Consider the following 17,669-nt stretch of genomic DNA (forward strand, 5'->3'; position numbering starts at 1 on the left):
TTTTTTTTTTTTGGTGACACTCTTTCGAGTTTTGGTTTAGCCTCCTATTGTCTGGTTTGGTAAGTTTTTCTTCATGAAGCTATGCTTCTTTTGTCATGTGTAATGTAATAATATTCATAACCTTTATTTTTCAGGGTTGTTCGAATATTTATGTTGATCTGGTTTTGTATATCTAAAATATTATATTGATTCCTTTTCATTTCAGCATAATTACTGTCTTTGATTTGAAAAAAATGTATTCTATGTGAATAATTTTTTTGTTTTGTTTTAGGGAGGAAGGTGTTAGGTTAACGTAAATTATTATAATTTCTTTTGATTTAAATCAGCCTTGTTTACTTTTAAGTTAAGTTTTTGCTGAGTATATTTACTCTAGTGTTACCGTAAGTTAAGTGGCTTTACGATTGTTTATCAGTGTTGTTGGCCTCCTCCTCCTCCTTTGTGTATTAGCTTAACTATCGTTTTAACGATTGTTTTATTCTTTTTGCTTTGAGTGTTTATAAACACTGGAAAGGTGATGAGTGAACATGGTGGACCGGTCAACGGGAGTTCGGGTCTTGACAAGCTCTTACCTAGACTGTTTTCCCATCGCAGCTTATATTTGGATTTATTTGGAGGACGACTTTGGATATTTACGTTTTGGACCACGCTCTTGGATATTTCCTCACGGATTTTGACAGACGCAAATATACGTCTTGTGTGCGTGTGTCTTTGGATCACGGCTGTTCCCCGCAGGTGTTGTTGTCACCTGCGACCTTCACGCTGCTGTGAGGAGCTTCAAAAGAGGCTGTGTCATCTGCGACCACTGTTTCTGTCCCTTGTTCCCGTCGGAGGATTTTTACGGGACCGTATGTCGTCGCTATATCCCGGCACTGGATTCTGGATTTACATGCTGTGTCCTCCTCATCCAGCTGCTATTCGGGAGAGAGCTGCTTGACTCGTTAGGTGATCAGTAGGGAGGCTATCGCCAGGTAAGACAATTATCGTTCCTATTCCTCCGGGACAAAGTGTTGCCCTCTAGTACCTGGCGTTACAGTTCTGGTCCTCTTGATAGCAGTTTGGATAGATCACGGCCCAGTTTTCAACTCTTCTGGTACTTCACTTAAGGTGAAATTGTGAACATTTGTCAAGTTTAATTATTTATAATTATATATATGTGTGTAGTTACATATATACATTGTCAAGTTTGATTCAGTGTGTCTATAATTAATGGATTGGAACTCCACATTTCTTAGCTTGTGTGATAGGTAGGAATAGGTATTAAGGTTTTCCTTGTTTTCATCTCCTACTTCCTTCTACCTTATTATTATTATTATTATTACAATTATTAGGTTATTGATTATTTTGGCTAGCCTTGATTGGATCCATTTTTATTATACATTGCGCATGTTTTCTCTCTCGATTAGGATTGGGTGAATTAATTTTAAGGTTACTTGAGTCCTGAGAACCAGGTATTTGTTCTCTTGATTTTTTTTTCTATGTATATTTAAGTATAATCTCACAAGGTTGATTTAAGTCATTTCTAAGTTTGTAATAAATAGTGTTAAGTTTTCTTGAGTTTCTGTTTCTGTTTTCCTTGATACTGAGGTACATTTACTGACTGCGATCCTAGTAAATATAAAGACCTAATAGATCCTGTATTACAACTTGGGAGGTTGTAACAGTTATACTGGCCACATCCCCTGAACCCAGAGCAGCCACACTAATCATAGCCTGCTGTGATGCTACTGCTGACGACGGCTACACGAAATTGACCATGGATGAGAGATATCCCCCTCCCTAAAAGACTGTTGCAGAGCACAAAAGGTGCCCTCAACAGAACCCTCTCTGAACGTCCGGATAGTGAGGTGGAAGCTTTAAAACCTCTTCTGCCAAAGAACGTTGTACAGTCAGGCAAAATGTTAACCTGGTATGCCAGCCCACACCTCAGGCAGTACAGGATCGGAGGGAGTATATCCATCTTGTTTGAGTAAACCCTATCCTCCTGGACACATCCATTGAGTGGGACAAGGCCCCCGACCGGCTGCAAAAGGTGTCCTCCAAAATATAAGCCTCCCTAGATGAAACTGAGACCAAACAATTGACGAAGGAACCCGAGAGAGAAGAGCCTCAACAGATACGTTGAGAGGAACCCTGACACCTGCAGAAGGGTTACCCACTACCTTGTTAAAACCCCTCCTGAATAGGAAGCAAGGTTGAATCCTGCTTACTCGACCCTATCAAAGCCACTAACCTACGTCTGCCTCCCTCAATGCCTGCCCGACACGGCCAAAGCAGACCAGATTCTTTGAGGATTGAGCAACTACCAGTTCTGTCGCATATAGCGACTCGAACATTGCTTGATTCAGTAGTGTAGGCTCCTCCGGAACCTTGGATTGAGGATAAGTGTGGATGAAGTCCACCATCCACTTATACTCATTCTCATTAGTTGAAGGAGAACTAATATCTGGTACCGGATCCTCTTCTTCAAATGAACACTCCTTGTCGGACTGGTCCGACTGAGCCAGAACAGGAAAGAGGCAGGCCGACCCTTAGCAAATGCCGAACTTGAAAACCCGGAACTCACCACACCTGGGTGCGTGAGACGGACACCTGACATATCAATCGTGAACATACTGGAGGCACCAAAGTAGGTTGTGCAAACCCTACACCACCCGAGGATGACGCAATACCTGGGCCGGCCACTCCTGGGCAGGCAACACCCACTCCTGAGAGCTAAAGGGCCACAACACCCGAACCACGTAAATCTGGATGTATCAAAACCACATGAGAATGGAAATCCGGAACTGAAGACCTTGAAGACCTGGAATCAACCCTGAACCTACATGGATGCCTAGACGGAGGGACATAGAAACCTGCAGGAAAGTGGAGAAAGAAGAAGCCGAATGCGGGAAGAATGAAGAAGCCACACTCAGAATAACCAGCGGGGCGCCTAACACCGACGTTGGACAGATGGAGAAGGTACCAACTGGACCGAACTCAAAGGAGTTTTGAAGGGGAAGTTACGAGGTACTGAACCCAAGGTAACAGAGGAAGGCAAATTACCAGCTATCCTAAAGAATGGAAATGCTGAGGAAACTATCAGTGCTGATGCACTGAACGCTGGCGCAGGCGAACCGTCGACTGCCATAGCATCCACAACAATCGTGGAGGATATATTATGGTTAGAAACCCATAAAGAATGAAAATAAGGAGTTGCTGATGCCTCGCACACACCTGAGAAGCAACTAGATCGGAAGCCTGAGAAACTACAGGATTTGCAAAAGGTGATAAAGATGACTGATCCATTAACAGTACCCCTTCACTTAACCCCGAAGAGAGAGAGGGAGCTGCTGAAGCTCTATTATCACAGGGTTGAACCAAGAAAAGCCTTTGCTCTGCTGCGTTAAAAGCCAAGAAAAACAGGATGAGCAACAAAGACCCCGAAGAGCCCTCCAAAGAGTGGACCAGAAAAGAAGATTGAGAAGGGCAATGGAAGAAGGCTTTGAAGAACATGGGGAAAAAGGGGAAAATTCCATCACAGCCGAAGAGGTCATAGATTTTAAAGAAAGACAATAGACTGGTTCTGTCCCCCCACCTCCTGATAATCTTGATAGACATCATAACCAAATTCAGAAAATCTTTAAGACATGATCATGAATATTGGAAAACTCGATCGCCAGAATTACCACCATCGCAAGACAAAAGAAATTTTAACCACTGAAGGAAAAGGAACCTTCGAAGAAGGAGTATTCAAGGAAAAATTCAGAACCAGATACATCAGAAACCAAATCTGAATGACCCTCCACGGATCTGGAAACCTTTTATTGCACAGAGCACGAAGCAGGAAATAAAACCGACGATTGATCTAAATGAGAGACCTAAACATTAGCGACCCCAACCAAACCTGAATCCAAAGACGACTGCACGTTCAACTACTCTTCCTGAATACTTCCTGAAGTAGAATTCCTACTTGTCTGAGTGATTCAATCTAAATCCACCTTAGAACTTATGCTTTTAGAGGGAAGGAAGAAATCTGCTGCCACACTGCCTGCTCTGCGAAGGGGGGGCCGGCAGATCCTACCTTCAAAGTTTGCGGTTCTCCATGACCCCCGGCACCTGTTAGGGCTGGTTCTGGAACAGGCAGGGGGGCTGAAAAAGAACGATTAGTATCTACCATCCTTATCTCTAGTTTCCATTAATTTAGTCCTAAAGCTAGAAAAACAGACTAGACATACTCAGCTGGTAACTTGTCCTCTAACTTTTTGAATAATTCTTCCATCTGATCTGCTGACCAAGACTCGCCGCCTATCTGACTGATACTACACTGCATCTTCCTACATAAGATACAAACAGAATGTCGATTGTGTTTGAGGGTACTTATCCTACGCTTGCAGGATGTGTAGGGCCGATGAGCGTCAGCATCTCCAGCAGTAGAAGGCTCTGTCGTCGAAGGTGTCAATGAAGTGGAAGTATAGGAGCTGGCAGATGGCGACATCTTCTTGTTTGACTTATCCAATCGAGTCCAAAGTACAGTACTGATCCCAAAGTCCAAATCGGGAGAGTAGTTCCAAATCCAATCAATAAAGTAACCATCCAGGAGAAAATGCGGTGAAAACAGTCCAAATCATGATCTGATGTCCAAATTCTTAAATGGGGGTCAGACTAAATGACCAAAAGTTCACCTGATGTTGGACACATGCACACAGCATGGCAAACAAAAAGCAATTGGGGATCTCGGCCTCACTTGGCCGGGACTTGCAGCAGTGTTGCCAACGGTACTTCAGGTAACTCAGTTGATAAGATTTTCCTGTACGCATTGTGAACGCTGACAGTTAATTACCCACTTAGTAGGTAAAAGCTATGGGGATGTAGTTCGGGCTGGTAGGTGACCAGGGCTAATTCAGGTGTTAAGGGAGTGTACTGCAATATATATATTAATTATAATATATATATATACATACATACATACATATACACACACAAACACACACAATATATATATATATATATATATATATATATATATATATATATATATTGCTTTTTGTTTGCCATGCTGTGTGCGTGTGTCCAACATCAGGTGAACTTTTGGTCATTTAGTCTGACCCCCATTTAAGAATTTGGACATCAGATCATGATTTGGACTGTTTTCACCGCATTTTCTCCTGGATGGTTACTTTATTGATTGGATTTGGAACTACTCTCCCGATTTGGACTTTGGGATCAGTACTGTACTTTGGACTCGATTGGATAAGTCAAACAAGAAGATGTTGCCATCTGCCAGCTCCTATACTTCCACTTCATTGACACCTTCCGACAGAGCCTTCTACTGCTGGAGATGCTGACGCCATCGCCCTACACATCCTGCAAGCGTAGGATAAGTACCCTCAAACACAATCGACATTCTGTTTGTATCTTATGTAGGAAGATGCAGTGTATATATATATATATATATATATATATATATATATATATATATATATATATATATATATATATATATATATATATATATAGGTGTTATACAGATTGGGTAAGAGAGAGAGAGAGAGAGAGAGAGAGAGAGAGAGAGAGAGAGAGAGAGAGAGAGAGAGAGAGAGAGAGAGAGAGAGAGAGAGAACAATGATTATGCCTGGGTTGTTTTTGCTTGAGAAGCTAAGAAGAGCTGACCTATATACCATCTTCCACAAACTCAAAACAGTGAGTGAGTATATCACAGCCAGGGCCATAAAACTGATCATAAAATTTGGAAACTGTGGCCTCACGACTTGGCTTACTCAGGAATGATTCAGAACCGCGTCAAGAAGCTAATGCCAGTCATCTCTAAAACCCCGCCTTCAATAGGAGGCGTTTTCATGGAAATTCCAGGAAATTGGGGGCTGGACAAAGTGATGTACTTCAACACCCTCCAATCAAACATTCTAGGGAGGGGTCTTTTACATCCCCCCCCCAAAAAAAAGATAATTTCCAATCAAGTCCTCTAAGGAGAGATTTGAACAACAACCACCAAAGTCCTTCCCAATGAACTGTTTGAGGGGAGGCCTTGCAGATAAATCCTTCCAACAGGAAACTGGAGGGAGGTGGAGATTGCAGATAACAAGAAACCCTGGGGTTCGAGAGACAGGAGAGCAGCCGAGCAGAGCAGATTCGAGTTAACATCCACCAGGGAGAGTTATATCTCCCCTTGCTTTCGTGCTCCCCAAACAGACTGAATTGAACTGTTTAATAAGAGTGACTTCTTTTGCCTAGCTGTAACTTTAAATTGTACTTAAGTTTTTAGTTAACTTTCGTCATTAAAATAAGGAAACTACAGACCTTGTCTCTATTAAGCCTTCCTGAAGGATATCAGTACTCTAAGATAATTTACCTCCAAAGATAGCAGGTTCAAGAAAGCAGTGATGGTAGAATCTACACTTACAGATGCTTGCAGGTGAGAGAAATAAAAATATTTTTAGTCAGGGGACACATATATATATATATATATATAATATATATATTATATATATATATATATATATATATATAAATATATATATGTATATATATATATATATATATATATATATATATATATATATATATATATATATATATATATATATATATTGCCATGAAGTGATTAAGTACCTGGTTATTACACAACTATTAAATCTACAAATTTACCTCACTTCAATCAGATACCTGAAATCTCATAACAATAATATTACAACTGAACACTCTAAAGGTAACAATGATCCCTGAAAACTTGCTCATCACTTGAAAAATCAATATAAGTTTATCAAGTTATGGGTGAGTTAATAACTATTAAGCAATAAATATACTAGAGGGGAAAGGGCATCACCACATCAAACAACTATGATTGTTTCCCTGGTCCTAATTCACTTCAGAAAACACGAAGGAGAACAGAACATGTTTATCACTTACCTTGTGCATACATAAATAACCATATTCACGGGTGGTCAAAATGAAACATGATATTTTAATGATAAAATAAAGTTTGTTCATACTTACCTGGCAGATATATATATAGCTGTATTCTCCGAAGGTCCGACAGAATTTCAAATTTCATGAATTTTTACACGCAGTGCCGGTCAGGTGGTTAGTACCCATTCCACAGCTGGGAGGCGGTATCAGAACCATTCCATTTTCTATTCAGATTTTCTAACGCCACTGTCTCCTGAGGAGGAGGGAGGGCAATATAAATATATATATCTGCCAGGTAAGTATGAACAAACTTTATTTTATCATTAAAATATCATTTTGTTCATGAGACTTACCTGCCAGATATATATATAGCTGAATACCACCTTTGGAGGGGGTAGAGACAGCCAAGAAATAGGAAAAAACCAATTATTGGTAAAATTATTTTGGTTCCTTATCTGATAGCGTAGCTGACTGAGTGGTTACTGTCACTCTAGTCTGCTTCTGCTTTACTAGAGACCCCAGCAAGGTAGTGACCTATATAGCTGGCGACTTCTAGATGATCTGTCAACGGGGGCGTGACCACAATGTGACTAGATCATAGCCCATACAAAGAGGACAAAAGAGCATTACTAACCACCTAACCAACACCTAAAGCATTAGTTTGCAAAGGATTGGGAAGACTGCCTCAGTAGTCGACCCAACAACCACAAAAACACAATTAAAAAGGGGATAGGATCAGAGTTACCCCTTGTCCCCAAGGTTGCTGAAGCAGCAATGTATGGTCCCAGCGAAAAGCAATTTTCGTATGCTACCTAAACATCTTGCCAAGAGTGTGAGGCAAACACCGAATTGACTTCGCCAAAATGTGGCACTAAAAATGTCACTGAGTACCATATTTTCTTGAACGCCATGGAGGTAGCAACTGCCCTCACCTCGTGAGCGTTAACTCTCAACAACTTGAAGTTGGAGTCGTCACAACTAGAGTGTGCGTCCTTAATGACGTTCCCTAATGAAGAATGCCAGTGCATTCTTCGACATAGGTTTAACTGGTTGCCTCACAGAACACCATAAACATCCAATGGACCACGAGTGTCCTGTGTTCTTTTAAGGTAGTACTTGAGAGCTCTAACTGGACATAGAACTCCCTCAGGTTCCTGTCCAATAAGGTCTGCTAAACCTTTAATTTCAAAGTGTCTAGGCCAAGGGTTAGAAGACCTATCATTCTTAGCCAAGAACTTAGGGCTTAAAGAATAGACAGCATTGTGTTCCTTTGAAGCCCACATGACGGCCTCGAACTTCTCTCACTCTCTTGCGCGAGCAATGAGGAATGCCGTTTCGAGTAACATCCTTAAGAGATGCAGAGTGGAGAGGCTCAAAAGGACTAAACATCAAAAACTTGAGCATTACGTCCAAGTTCCAAGCAGGGGAAATCAGCTGAGGAACCTTGGACGTCTTGAAAGAGCTCAAAGATCGTGGAGGTCCTTATTGTCAGACAAAGCTAATCCTCTGTGTCTGAATACAATCAGAAAAGCATGCTCCGATAACACTTGATAGTCGGAACTGCTATATCGAGTTTTTCTCTCTTAAAGGAGAAAATCCACAACCTGGCTCACAGTGATAGAGGAAGAGGAAAAAGCCCTTCTTTCTACACCAACCTTTGAAGGTTGCTCACTTCGCTAGATATATCCTTTAGATGAAGAACTTCTGGCTCTAGCGATGGCCCGTGCCACCTGGCCAGAAAACCCCTTCGCTCTGACCAAGTTTCGATAGTCTGAAAGCAGTCAGGTTCAGAGCGGGAGGTTCAAAAGATATCTCGTGAAGTGGGTTTGTATGAGCAGGTCTGCTCTCATAGGAAGGGTCCTCGGAACGTCTACCAACCAGAAGAGAAACTCCGAGAACCAGTGGTTCGAAGGCCAAAACATGGGGATGAGAGTCATCCTGCGTCCCTTGTGAGGCCGCGAACTTGCGTATGACTTCTCCCAGAATTTAGAACGGGGAAAAAGGCGTAAACATCTATTCCCGTCAATCCCAGAGAAGAGCAACTATCGCCAACTGCCCCAGGGTCGAGTACAGATGAGCTTTACAGAGGAGCCTCGCTGTTCTTGAGGTCGTGAAAATATCCACAAGATGGCGACCCCAAAATTTCCAAAAATCTTGGCAAACCTCCTGATGAAGGGTCCATTCCTTCGGCAGGAGTTGATGGCGCCAACAGAGCAGGTCTGCTCGAACATTTTCGACCCCTGCAACAAAACTTGTGAGAATCGAAATGTTGCGAGCATAGGCTCAAAGAATAATCTCTCTTGCAAGGCTGAACAGGGAACAAGTATTGTCCGGAGTTTGAGGTTGCTAGAACTACGTTGTCCGCAAACTTGGACCTCACGAAGAACTTGACCTCGACTTGGAGAGCTAAAAGATAGCCGCCAAATCTTTGATGTTGATGTGCCAGGACACCTGTTCCTCTCTCCAGGTTCCTAACACTTTCTCTCCCTCTAGTGTTGCCCCCAACCTGTTGAAGACCCGTCGGAAAAACAACACTAGGTTGGGGTTCAGAAGCTTGAGGGAGATCCCTTTCTGCAATTCCGTTGGATCGAGCCACCACCACAGATCCTCTTTATATAAGGAAGAATTCTCAATTCCTCTTTCAAGTCTTCCTTGCTTTGTCAGTTCTCCAACAAAAAGAACTGAAGAGGCCTGAGATGCAGACTCCCAGAAAAACAAACTTCTCCAGCGAGGAAATGGTCCCCAGCAGACTCATTCATTCCCTCACCTAGCATGTTTCCTTTTCCAAGAAGGCCGAAACTTTTTCGTACATAGAAGTTGCCGTTCTTGCGACGGAGACGCTATAAAAGCCGCTGAATAGATCTGAATTCCCAGACACAATGGACAGTGAGGGGATCAGCTGCGACTTCTCCACAGACCAGAAGTCCCAGGGACTTCACGAGTTGCAGAGTCAACTGAAGGTCCTCCAGATACCTTCTCCGACACGCTCGAATCAACCAGTCGTCCAAGTAGAGTGAGATCCTGACGTGCGACAGATGCAACTGCATCGCAACGTTTTTCATGAGGCGTGTAAACACCCTCGAGCAAAATGTGACGCCAACAGCATCTGGTGTTCCCAGGCGGTCAACCATCCAAGTACTGACCAGACCCAACGTTGCTTAACATGCTGAAGGACGAAGCGGCGTTTTCAACGTGGTATGGCCGTTGCAGAGTCCAAAGCAGAGCCCTGAACTGGTACGTCTAGTCCCCAAGACAACCTGAGATACTTCATCGAACGTGGATGAATTGGGCGTGAAGATAAGTATCTTGGAGATCCAAAGATACCATCAATCCCCGGGATGAAGGGCTCCTAGTATTGACTGCGAGGTCTCCATCTTGAACTTTTCCTTCGGACAAAGTTGTTCAGCCTGTTGACGCCCAAGACGGGTCTCCAGCCTACTGAAAGTTTCGGGACTAGAAACAATCTGTAGTAAAATCCCGGGAACACCGAGTCAAGATCTGTTCCACTGCTCTCCGCTCGAACATCTGTTCGAGCAGGTCAAACAATTTTCTGTTTGACAGGAAGGCAGTTGGGAAACAAAAACAAAAGAGGAGACAGGAAGGGAATCAAGTAACCTCTCTCTAACAGTAGGAGGGACCAAACGTCTGCCCCTCACTCTTTCCAGGCTTGTGCAAAATGAAGCCTGGTTGCAAAGGTGTCTGGAGATGAAAGGAGTCACTTGCTACCTCTCTTGAAGTGACATTCCTTCGGAAAAAAACTCTTTCTCGTGGTGCGGGTCTCATGTTGCTTCCCATGGAAGCCCCTTTGTTATGCAAACATTTAGCTTTCGTTTACTTTTTGTATCTGAGATCGGAAGCAAGCGTTATGAAGGAGATGCAGTTTGAATGTCCTAAAGGAGTTTTGAGAAAAACGATATTTTTGCTTCTCTGTGTATTTATTTGCTTGCCGTTACACAGTTTGATGTTTTATGACATAATGAAAAGCCAAAAAAATAGACCTGCAAAGTAATATAACTTCGCTAAATGAAGGAGCAAACAATGCGAGTGTCAAAAGAGCTGAGGTTGGCCAGCGACTTTTAGAAGTCAAGCTCTGAGCTGCTACTGACTGACTGCCTTGTCCATGCACCGCAGCACTGTCAGCTGATCCCCAGACTGATGCGAACTAGGCTATGTCCACAGGGTTGCAGATCGCATTAGATACCATTCCAAGCTAAAAAGGAAATTACCACCTCCATATCTTGAAATATCATTACATTATATGGTGGTCCATTTGACTATGATCCAGGTTACTGTTTTGTTTATAACTTCAACTGTGGGAACTTTTAAATAAAACTTTCTGAGAAGATAGTCAGGATATGTATGATGCCATATATAAAATATCCCAGAAAATTTATTTCCGATTTTTCATACAAACGCCTCCTTAAGACAAAGACAAACTGCGAAGGTGGAGGAGAGAGCAAAAGAAAAGTCTCAGGAAACAGATCCCTAAGAAAAAGCCATCCAGTCTGATAATCAGAAAGAAGAAGAAGATAAAGACTTTCTCTTCATACAAAGGCTGTGACGAAAGAGGATGTTCTTCCGCAGCTGGTGGGTCTTGGTGAGTGGTGAAAGTAGTTCGATTCGCCGATACGTTGAAACTCCAGCAGACAAGAAATCAGAGTCTGATAATCGTATAGAAACATAAAAAAATGTGGAACGCTTCACGATTAGCGTGTCATCCTTCCGCAAGCCATGCTAATCTTCTCTGTATCGTTCCAATTAGTATATGTACTGCCGGAAGCAAGTACTGGCTAAATTAAGAAGGACATCAAATGTTGAAGCGGGTAGTTGTGCGACATGAAGAACAACTGGAGCAGTGTCAACACAAGACTTGAAAGCTATACGGCGAAAGCGAGCGGAGCGTCATGGCGTGACGCGCGAGGCTCCGTGGCAAGTACTAGAAGAGTCACAGCGTGGCGCGCGCGGCGTCATGGCTGGGCGCGCGCCGAGACAAGGTGAGGAGCGCAGACGTCAAGGTGAGGCGCGCGTGAAGCGTGAGAAGCGCGAAGAGCAAGACGCGCTCCTGGCGCGACAAGAGAAAAGGCCAACACCTCAACTCGGGGAAGACGAATAGGAAGCCACTAAACACTCTCTCTAGAAGACAGACGAAGCTCTGGTAGCGTTCCCCTGAAAGCGGGGAGACGAAGGTGAAAGTCTGTACCTCTTAACAGGCAGATTCGAATCTTGAAAGGTTCATGAGAGCATCCAGCTGTTGTTGCAAACCCAACAAAATCTTACGCGTTGGAGAAGCCACTCTCTCGGAGAAGGGCTGAACCTGAGAGAGGAAAGGGGAGAGAGACGATACTTCCTTCCACAGGGAAGAAGCTCTAGCCCTTGCCTTAGCGCGACAGGGGGTCGAGTAGAGTGATCATTCAAAAACACTTTATTCTCTTCTGCAGAGGAATATCCACGCAACTTTCGGGGAAGAGTACAAACGTCTAGAGGAAGAGGACGTGAAGCGTCCTCTCCTCTAAGCTTCTCTTAAGGGGCGAGAGTCCAACCGAGCTCCAACCCCGTGGCGGGAGGACGTGTCGAGGGACGAGAAGCAATCCTTCAGGATGCGTGCCTGAGCACGATCCCTGGCAGCCTGGGTAGCGTCATCAGGACCTGCCGAAGGGACGCCAGATCGGTGGGAAGCCCCGTAACCCTCATGCGGCTTTCGACATGCCCCTCCCTGGTCCTGGGAGTTCGACAGAGGTCCAGGCCTAGAGGCATTATAGGGCCGATCTGACGCCCCCTCCACAACACTAGGGGCACTAGCACTAACACTATGCGTTTGAATTGCATTCACTTTAGTTTCAAGAGCACGCATTGACTCCACACGAGAGCCAGGGAATTACCTTCTGCAGCAACAAACTACAGGGTTAGTAATAACAACTACAGGGTTACTAGTAGGAGAAAACCCTGACTGTCCAACTAAGGATGCACTCTAGAGGAAGATTTCTCCCAGCCTATCACGCTCCAATTTAAGCATATAGGCTTCATATTTCTTCCACTCACCCTCAGATAATCCCACACATTCATTACCGATTATAAAAGAGCATTGAACACCCTTACATATCATACATAAAGTGTGAGGAACTATCGAAGTCTTCGATAGCCTCACCTTACATTCACCCAAGCTACAGACTCAATAGCTAGAGGTAAGACATCTTAATTATAAGAAAAGTCAAAAGCAAAATCAAAAACGGTCCACAAAGAGCGTATGCCAAGTCACAGATCCAGTCGAATACCAAAAACAACCAAAATACTTAAGTGACAACAAATTTCCCGAAATCCAAAAGCGGAGGAACTGACAACAGGTGTTGACAGTCCGGCGACAGAGAAAATCTGAATAGAAAATGGGAATGGTTCCTGATACCCGCCTCCCAGCGGCGGGAATGGGTACTAACCACCTGACCGGCCACTGCGTGTGCCGCGAAATTTGAAATTCTGTCGGACCTTCGGAGAATACAGCTATATATATATCTGGCAGGTAAGTCTCATGAACAAAACTGTGCTTTTGAAACTTTAAATACAAAAATTTATTTCTAAGCTCAAAAGTTATAAGTAGAGTCCACAATCTCAAAAAAATTTACTATTACTTGAAAACAACAGAAGATTAATTCACAAAACTTTATATTTATCAATAATTTACATTAACTAAGCAAAATTCAAACTATTAAGATTTACTCTAAATTTGAAAAAGAAATCTTAAGAAATGAAATCAACACAAGGATTCAATGTTAAAAGTATCAACACAAAATCTTGGGTAACACTGTGAAATTATAAACACAAGAACACAGAAAAGAAAGGTAAAGACAAGAACACGTAAAAATGCACAAAAAGTTTATCAACAGGTAAAATGTGTTTAAAGATTATATCTACCTTTTTAAAAAAATTACATCCACCTTTTTAAAAGATCACATTCACCTCTGTTACTTGGCGGATTTCATTACTTATCGGGAGGGACAGACCACCACCCACAGAAAATACTGTCTGTAAAGTTGAGGTGCCATTTTCTGATAATGTGTAAAGGTTCACTACTAGAGGGGTACAGAAATCTATCCTCCTTCCTTGACTCACAGACCACCTTGTTTTGATTCAATTCGGATTCAATTAAGAGTCTGAGCAGACCTGGCCAATTATCAGGTCTAAGGTGTCATCCAAAATGTGTACTGTTAGTGCTTCTTCATTATCAACTGCAGAGGTATAATAGTCATATTCTTCATTGTCATGTTCCTCAACATAAGGCACCTTCTGACTGGTCTCATGACTACTGTGTTTGGATGTACACAACATTGGGAACTGGAACAAAAATTGCTAGTACTTGAACTGCCACATGTCTTCTGAAAATCCTCAGGCACCTAGCTATGAAGTGACCTGTCTCACCACATGCAGAATATATCTTACTCTGGGCAGGGCATGTGCCTGTGCTGACCCCAGGCACAACAGACAATTCTGTGACTCACATCTCAAGATGAACCACTATGCAAAGATTCCGGCTGAGACTTGCCAGAATGCTTGACAAACTTAACTTCAGCTGCAGAGCCATGGTATGCTTCCATGGTCTTAACATCAAAATTTTTTTAAAGTAAATTGTATTTCTCCTAACTATACAAACCTGAGGTCTTTTACATCAGGAATTACTTTCAGCGGAGCTGGAAACAGCCATTGAACTTTCGAACAAGGTGGTTAGGCAGTTAACTACTGTCCAGGAGGTGGGAGTACCGCCTGCTCAGATGCAAACATTCCAATTTGCCTTTCGGCCCAGGTGCCAGATTGAGGGGTGGCATGAGGTGGGCATGAAATGTAAAAGGACATCAGGTTTGTATAGTTAGGGAAAATACAATTTACTTTAAAAAAAATAAATTTTAAATATCTAACTTCCCTGGTAGTTACATATAGCTTAGCTTTATCCCACATTGAAACTGCAGGGCAGAAATTCAAACTGAATACAGTAATCCAAATGATAGATGGTCAGGTGACCATACCTGTGCAAATGGACCAGGTACCTGGAACCATTCCCAATTGTCCAGAGAAATTCCCTGCCATCGCCTAGCAACACGTTGGAAATTCGCTCTACTATTGGTTTGCTTTGTCTACAATTGGTGAAGTACCCATTACTTGGTTTTGTTTTCAGCAGATTGATGGCTTTCAGCTGATTTTGGATTTTCCTTGATTTCTATTTCACACTGATAAGATAGATTTTGTTGGTTTCTCGACTTGGACAGTTTTGAACTTGCTTTTGGATTCTCAAGATGGCTGACTCTGTTGTCAGAATGTGTGTGAGGGATGCAAGACCCACCAATCTCAAAGGCTGCTCTTGATCCCCACACAGTATGTAAGAAATGCAGAGGTCATGTGTGTGCATTTGATGATAGATGTAAGGAGTGTGAAAGTTTGTCTGAGAGAAGAGTGAGAGAGACTATGATCGCTATGTGAGGCATTGGAAAAGGACAGAATTAGAGAGCTAGATCTTCACTCACTGGAGTGTTCTGTCAGCTAGGTCTTCTGATAGTCAAGTCCTTTCTAACTTGTCTGATACTAAGCGATTCCTGATCCTAGCCCTAAGGTAGTAGTTCAATGGTCCTCCTGCTGGAGTCGGAGGTAAGTGAGCCGTCTTTGAAGGAAATCTGTTTATCTGGCTGCTACTTCTGCCTTAGGAGTTACAGTGCAATCCCTTACTTAAATAGGGAAGTGATGGGGGGGCAGTACAAGTTTGCAACAGAAGTTCGGTGACAGTGTTAGTCAGTGGAGGGTGCGTCCGTTCAGTGTCTGTCACGCTATGGCTGGCCCTAGACCTCTTCCATGCTCCCCAACCCTGGGAGAAGGAACGCCGACAGGCTAAGGGAGGTGAGAGACGTTGAACAACGAGCCAGGACGTTTCTCGAACCATCCTGTTGACGCATCCCAGGACGCTTTATTGCCAAAGGAAAGGCGAGATGAGGAAGTGTTCAATCCTCGGATGACACAAGAACAAAACGTGGTTGGCGTCAATCTCAAGAATCAAGACCTATCAAGAATGCGCAGGTCCCCCTTCCCTAGTAACAACCCTCTTGCAGCAAATGGAGCTCTCCGGAGAGATTCCTGTCGGAGGAAGACAGCGTGTCCGCGCCTAAACAGAGGCGTAAAACGCAATTCTTTACGGAAGAAGACGTGTACATTACGTCCAGTTCACGCTTCTTCCCGCCCCCAGAATGGGACATGTCGCAAGCGGCGTCACCACCTCATCATCAGAAGATCCCAGCAAGAGTCTCCGATAGCTGTAGAAATGCAGTGCCATCTCCAGTTGTTTCCCAGCAGCAAGAGGCACCGCAAGTAACGTTTTTTTCAGAAGTTCAGCAGTCCTTGGTTCTGTTTGACGCCATTTTGCAAGCTAAGAGAAGAACCACACAGGAAGGAACCTAAGGACGTCAACAGACCCAGGAAGAGAGACAACGAGTAAGACAGAAGAGATAACAGCCAGCAAGACGCAACTGCAGAAGCAAATTGCAGCAAACATAGACGCCTCCCTGCAGCAAGCCGCACGCCATGGTGGGAGGTGACAAGGATCCCGGACGCTCCCTTCGCAGCAAGTTGGACGCATGCGTGAACGCAAGCAAGAGTGATGATACGCCACGATTCCCCACTCGTTCGACATTGGAAATAGCGAATCCTTTGGAAGAGATCTCGGAGGAGGAGACGCAAGAAACTCTTCATGCTGCAGATCTGAAAAGACTTTCGCTATTGGCGGACTTATATCCCAATGATTTCAACAGGCTGTACCTTGGGAGTCCGCCCTTGGCAATTTTATGATGGGTAGATCCCTGAAGTCTTTCTTCCTTCAAGAAGACAGTGTTAGCCAGATCAGTGAAGAGAGCTTTTTCGACACTGATCGATTGGATTTTGAAAAAAGAAAGAACAGGAAGGACAACCATTCCTTTCCCCCCACAAGATTGGCTTCTAGATCCAGCGTGTGAAATACGAGACTGGGGAGGCTCTCGGCTTGGGAGTTCCTGCCTCCTCCCAAGGGGACTTCTCCAGACTCAGAGACTCTTGCATAGAGAACAGCCATGACAAAGGCTCAAGGTTCTGTGGTCCACTTCAGAAATGGACCACTTGCTGAAATCACGTCTTCAGGACTACTGAAGTCTTCAGCTTGATGGACTGGACTCTCAGAGCTCTTAACTTGACAGATGTTAAATGAGAAAGAACGACACGCAAATACACCTTATTGCCTGTCTCGATAAAGCTGTGAGGATGGGACGGTCGAACTCACTGCCCTTTTCACAGCAGGTGTTATTAAGAAAAGAGCTATGCTGTGTTTCGTTCACCTGACATCTGGAGTGACTCTCGCTCAGAGATCAGAGCTCTTGTATGCTCCCTTAACCAAAACAGCTCTTCCCTTCAGAGCTGGTTAAGGACTTATCAGCAGCCCTTGTCCATTGCAACAAACAACGCAAGATCTGATCACAAGGACTGCTAGGAAAGTTCTTCCGGCAAACTTTTTAGCCAGGAAGGGAGAAAAAGGGCCTCCAGACGCCCAGCCCTTTTGGGAGAGCCCTTTCAGAGGAAGTCAGAGAATGGCTGCTGGAGGACAACCTCGTAAGAACCCCAAACAGCAACCAAACCCAAGAAGTGAGCACAACAACCTCCAGACACAAGTGGGAGCCAGGTTATCCCACTTCTGGCAAGAAGTGGAGCCAAAGGGGAGCGGACGACTGGACAGTCAGTTCACTGAAGGAAGGATACAAGATCCTTTCCTA

At 43.7% G+C, this 17,669-nt stretch overlaps 1 long non-coding RNA gene, 1 other non-coding gene and 1 pseudogene across 3 annotated transcripts in view; all 3 read right to left on the reverse strand.

Annotated features, from left to right (window-relative positions):
- Positions 1–17,669, reverse strand: part of LOC136843790 (uncharacterized) — a 128,333-nt gene that overhangs the window by 96,989 nt on the left and 13,675 nt on the right. The gene's annotated exons all lie outside the window — the stretch shown is intronic.
- On the reverse strand, positions 9,998–10,112 carry LOC136844522 (5S ribosomal RNA; annotated as a pseudogene).
- Positions 11,588–11,690, reverse strand: LOC136844541 (U6 spliceosomal RNA). Its single transcript, XR_010854925.1, has one exon. It is a non-coding gene; the product is annotated as a U6 spliceosomal RNA (small nuclear RNA).

Source organism: Macrobrachium rosenbergii, chromosome 12 (genome assembly GCF_040412425.1).
Source record: "Macrobrachium rosenbergii isolate ZJJX-2024 chromosome 12, ASM4041242v1, whole genome shotgun sequence".
Lineage (NCBI taxonomy): Eukaryota > Metazoa > Arthropoda > Malacostraca > Decapoda > Palaemonidae > Macrobrachium > Macrobrachium rosenbergii.